The sequence below is a fragment of the Pangasianodon hypophthalmus genome, chromosome 19 (genome assembly GCF_027358585.1).
Source record: "Pangasianodon hypophthalmus isolate fPanHyp1 chromosome 19, fPanHyp1.pri, whole genome shotgun sequence".
Classification (NCBI taxonomy): Eukaryota; Metazoa; Chordata; class Actinopteri; order Siluriformes; family Pangasiidae; genus Pangasianodon; species Pangasianodon hypophthalmus.
In genome coordinates, this window is record NC_069728.1 from 21755268 (window position 1) to 21761043 (window position 5776).

The following is a 5776-nucleotide window of genomic DNA, read 5'->3' on the forward strand; positions in this document are numbered from 1 at the left end:
TCTGACTCGAAGCGGTGTGTGTTTCCTTCCGCCAGCGTAGTGGAATGCTAGCGCCACCAGCATGGAGTTCACCCAGTCCCTTGTACGTCTGCCACAAATACGGCTAGATGATGTACAACGACTCGCAGACACATTTTCCCTCACGACACGTTCCAAACTCTGTAAAGGCTACACACTCTCACTGAGCAGTACCTGTCTGATTCTGAAGGTCAGTGTTTTTGTCTTTTCTGGCCCTTACGTTAGCGACGGTGCTAGGATAACGGTAGTGGATGTTATCAATCTGTTAGCTTTCTGTTTTGCAAATAGAAAGTCTTTAGGCCCTGTTCTTGATTAGGTTACTGTAGTACAGACCGCAAACTCTTGCTGCAACCACGTTTCCATATTACTGCTGTTAGCTCCAGATTCTGGATTGTAAGATAAAAGTCAGCAGCGTATTCATGGTTAATGTTGCGCCTTTTCTAGTTTCGAATGTAGCTGTGGATGAGGTGACAGTGAGAGGGCGATGTCACAGGTCCATGAGGAACAATGAGGAGGCTCGTCACCTTCAGCTTTCTCAGATGAATGATTTTTGTGATGTCTCTGTGACACAGTGTGGGATCATCATCCACCCTGACGCACATCACCTTGCAGCCGGTCCTGATGCTAAAGTCTTCAACCCCAGAGAAATACCTCCATTTGGGCTGAGGTAAAGAGACGCCATGTTGAAAATGGTGCACAAGTTAAACACCTGATCCCAGGTAAAGGCCAGGCCTGCCTTAAGAAGAGCCACAAGTACTATCATCAGGTTCAAGGCCAACTGGCCTTCAGCGGACTTCAGTGGTGTGATTTCATTACAGATCCCCACACTGACTTCACAGCTGAGGGAATCTTTAGGGATGAGGAGATGATCAGCTCAATGCCACAGAAGCTGGATAATTTCTATCATATCATCTACATGGATGTCTTATCAAGTTGTAAAACCTGAGGCAGAAGTTTATGTAAATAGTTTTAGGTAGATGTGGAAGGTGAATAAGTGCGTTGGTGGTATAGTGGTTAGCATAGCTGCCTTCCAAGCAGTTGACCCGGGTTCGATTCCCGGCCAACGCAGTTCTTCTAAACTCTTCACCCTGCTGCTGTCTGGCAAACAGTACTGAAGCTTTTGGTCCCTCACTTTATGTAGTAATGTGTAGTCTCTTGTAGCTCTGTGGTGTTTATGGAGCACCGTGGTCCTGGAGGAACGTTGTTTCATGTCACTGTGTACTAACTAGCTGTATGCGGCTGAAATGACAATAAAGCCACTTGACTTGAAGTGAAAACCTCTGAAACTGATGTAAGCAATTCCTGTTGTAAATACATTTTTTTCTTACAGTGCGAAATTGACTGAAATTGTAAACTGCGATGAGAATCGTATGTAAATATTGTATGTTTTATTGTATGTAAAACCAAGTGAAGGGCCGCATGCTATATGCAGGACAAATGAAGCCTTTTTAATTTATTCCAAATTGACACTCATTTACTGCTGTACTGTAGGTATACATGGACATGCAGCTCTACCCTTTTTTTACAATTATACATTTCTATAACACCTCAAACACACAGTCTCCTGCATCTCTACCCTCGTGCATATCACTGGATATACACACAAATATGACACCAGATGTGTAATAAACAGTTCTGAAAAAAAAAAAACATCCTAATATTACAATCTGAGTGAAACATTTGGCATATTAAGGATCAATTCTCATTTAATATCAATTGTCAGCCATATTTACAATTATCAGATCATCTCAAGTGCATTGCTAGATAACTATTACTACATATCCATCAGCATGAAAACATGTGTATTGAAAACAGAGGAAGAAAGCATCATCTTCGCCTTTCCCAGCCGTGGTTATGGCAGTGTTGATGTGAACAGTGAGCCTGGCCCTCTCTCTTGGCTGCAGTGCATTAGATATTACTGAGCCCATTCTAATTCTGACTGAATATACCCTAATATACTGTACTGCAGGCTACAGCGCCATCTATCACATTCTGTTTGTACTGCATCATATTAGTCATTTTAGACCAAAATCCTAACTCAGATGTAATGATGAAAGTCCCCGGGGCCGTAGTTTACCCCTCTCTGTCCTAAAGCAATTACCACATGGACAATGTTTAATCCTTCTCTGTCTATGGATAGGAGCTGGTCATACACACACACACACACACACACACACACACTTTTACTCCTGAATAAGCTGAAATCAGTTCATCTTAAGATACTGCATCATCTCTACCCCTGCAATGTGTTACTTGAAAAATAGAAATGAGACACATGGCCACAATGCACCTTTCACAACTCTGAAGCAGAAACTGTCACGTCAAAGCTGGAATCAGCGATGCTCTCCAATTCCCCAAACTCAGAGCGGCCTACAAACATGGCCGCCAGGGACTACAACACCCAACACACCCTCACCTGATCACGTTCACCATGCTTCTAATTCCACACACCTGAACTCAGTCACATGAATCTCACACTCACAGCATTTAAGGCTCTTCAGTACACTTACCCATTGTGTAGTGTACGCTCAGTCTTCTCATACCTGTCCATACCAAGCCTCATTTCTGAGTTAAATTAGGAAAACTGTTTAAAATAGATATAACTAACTTGTTCTGACTCGATTTAATGCCCCTGTAATAATTTCTTAGTTTAATTGCTGTTTATTTATAAAAGAAATACTTTTACAGGTTTTGCAGATGGCAGTATTTGAGGGTAAAACGGCTTCAGTTATAGAAAATGTATATAAATATGTAATATAATGATATATAAATATCATTTCAGAACTGGATGTGAGGAAGGTGCTACACAAAGTGAACACCAGAAAAGCATGCGGTCCAGACAACATCCCTGGACGTGTGCTAAAAGTCTGTGCTAACCACCTAGCACCAAGATATCAAACAATACATCAAGTAAATCTTAAATTATATTTTCCATAAAAACCTGCCTGTGAAACTCCTTCATATTTTAATAATCCTGAATAAATCAGGCAATGTCATGGTCAGCTATAACTCTGAGGACCCCTTTCCCACTTCCTGCTCATTGGGATGCAACAGTAGGACACATGGTCTGGTAAGTTTGATATTTTTTATATTTTAAACAGACAATGTTTAAGTCTCTTCCCATTGTGATCATTTCTGTCAATCATTGTGGGATAAATTTCAGCATGTTGTTTCATGATAATTTAATTACATGGATATTTGACCTAATTTACATACCTTGTATACATAACATCTTTACATCTACTACACACACACACACACACACACACACACACACTGGGCTGCATAGTTTCAAAGTGAGCTTCTCTAGGTTTTTAATAAGATTTCTGATATTTATTTATTTGATGTGTACAATAGGCAAGCATGGCTAGAAACAATCTGTCAGTGAGGAGCAAAGAAGGAGAAATAGGGAGTATCAAAGAAAGAGAAGAGAGAAATTAAACAGAGACCCAGAAAGCAGAAGGGAGATTCTAGAGAAGGAAAGACAAAGGTGGAAGAAGAGGGTTGAAGACAAAAAAGTGAGAGAAATGGTTGAATTGGACGATCGGGAGCAGAGGTATCGGAGAAGGTATTGGAAAAACTAGGAAAAGGTATTCAAGGGAAGTAAAAGCTTTGAAAGAGAAAATCAGGAAGTTAACAAAAGTATGAAATCAACTGAGAAAGCAAAAATGGTGAAGAAAGAAGGCTCAGAAAATCAAATCAAATGGCAAACAAAAGAGAAGAAACAAAACACCAGTAGACTCCCCACAGACAGGAACTGAAAAGATGGTATCAGGAAGCTGACTTATATAAAGAGTCTAATCCTAATATAAAGAGTCTCGCTGTTCCACAACGTTCTCTGCCGAGAACTTCAGATGAAGAAACAAACTCCTGTGTCACGGAGACAGTCAGCTGACAAGGCAACTTGTGGACCAGTGACATTCTCAGGCAAGATCCTGAAGAAGTGTCGCTTTCTTCATAGGATTCACCAGTTTGGTTTGACTTACAAGTTACTAAGAGTAACTTGGTAGAGGTGTGTAAATTAGCGAAGGCGATGTCCGATGCTGTAGTATGCTCTGGCCCCGTCCCAATGCGGCGTGGCGATGTAGCTTACAGCAGGTTATGGTTGCTGAACTGCTGGATGTCCAGATGGTGCTCCGAAAACAATGTGGGCTTTATAGATAATTGGACTAACTTTGAGGGCAAGGCTGGCCTGTTAGGACGAGACGGTGCCCATCCCACTCGGGAAGGTGCTGCTCTCATTTCTTGCAGCGTAGCACATAGTCTCAGAACAGGCCTAGTTAATCGGTGACAATCCAGGGCCAAGGCCAGGGAGCAGACAAGCAGGCTAAACCGACCGTCTGCTAGCTGCACTGAGTCGTCACTTAGGTTCCACCGTATTGAGACTGTGTCTGTTCCCCGAGCTAAACAAAATTATAGACATACTCAGACAGTTTTTTTAGTAACCTAATTAACATAAAATTAAACCAAACCGAATGCATAGCCAGCACCGTTGATCTGAAGCTAGGACTGTTGAATATTAGATCTCTTACGTCTAAAGCGCTTATTGTTAATGAAACCATTACCAATCAGGAGTTTGATGTACTGTGTTTAACAGAAACGTGGATTAAACCAAACGAGTTTGTAGCATTAAATGAAGCTAGTCCTCCCGGGTACAGTTACATACATCAGCCCCGTCTAACTGGCAGAGGAGGAGGCGTCGCAGTCATTTATAATGATAATCTAGCCGTCACACAAAAACCTAGTCATAAATTCAACGCATTTGAATTTCTTTATTCTAACATAACATACGTAGCCACTAAAAATAAGTCTACCCAGGTGATTCCAGTAATTATTATTTACAGACCCCCAGGGCCATATTCTGAATTCCTGTGTGAATTTGCGGATTTCATCTCTAACCTGGTTGTTTCTTTAGACAAAGCATTAATTGTTGGAGACTTTAATATTCATTTTGATAATCCAGATGACCCTCTGAGAACAGCAGTTGTGTCCATTCTAGATTCTGTAGGGGTTAATCAGAATGTAATAGGACCCACCCTTAGTGGTGGTCACACTCTTGATTTAATACTAACATTCGGATTAAATATAGAAAATATAGTCTCATGTCCACAGTCTGAAGCTATCTCAGATCATTACCTCATCTCATTTAAAATGTGTATTAATCATAATATATGCACCTTGCCACGGCACCATGTCAAACGTACATTCACGTCAACAACTGCACAGAGTTTTATCAGTAATCTCCCAGAGTTATCAACCATGATTGGATCACCGTCTGATCCCGAAGAACTTGACCAGGCAACTGAATGTTTAGAATCAACGTTCTGCAACTCGCTAGATAAGGTAGCTCCACTAAAAGGAAAAATAATTAGGGAGAAAAAGCTAGCACCCTGGTATAGCGATCACACACGAACTTTAAAACAGACCACTCGAAAACTAGAACGTAAATGGCGTCAAACTAAATCAGTAGTATTTCAAATAGCATGGAAGGAGAGCCTATTGAGCTATAAGAAAGCTCTTAGTGCTGCTAGATCAGTGTATCTCTCCACCCTAATTGAAGATAACAGAAATAATCCTAGATTCTTATTTAATACTGTAGCAAAATTAACTAGGAATAAGACCACAATAGAAACACGCACACAATCATTATATAGCAGCGATGACTTTTTTCAATGGTAAAATTGAAAATATCAGGCTAGAAATTCAGACTATTAATTTAAAACCAGACAGTTTTATAACTAACCCTGTAGATGATAAT

At 40.6% G+C, this 5776-nt stretch overlaps 1 non-coding gene across 1 annotated transcript; it reads left to right on the top strand.

The window, feature by feature from the left end:
* The first annotated feature begins 1014 nt into the window (after window positions 1-1014).
* Window positions 1015-1086, top strand: trnag-ucc (transfer RNA glycine (anticodon UCC)). The gene has a single exon. It is a non-coding gene; the product is annotated as a tRNA-Gly (tRNA).
* Window positions 1087-5776: the final 4690 nt, after the last annotated feature.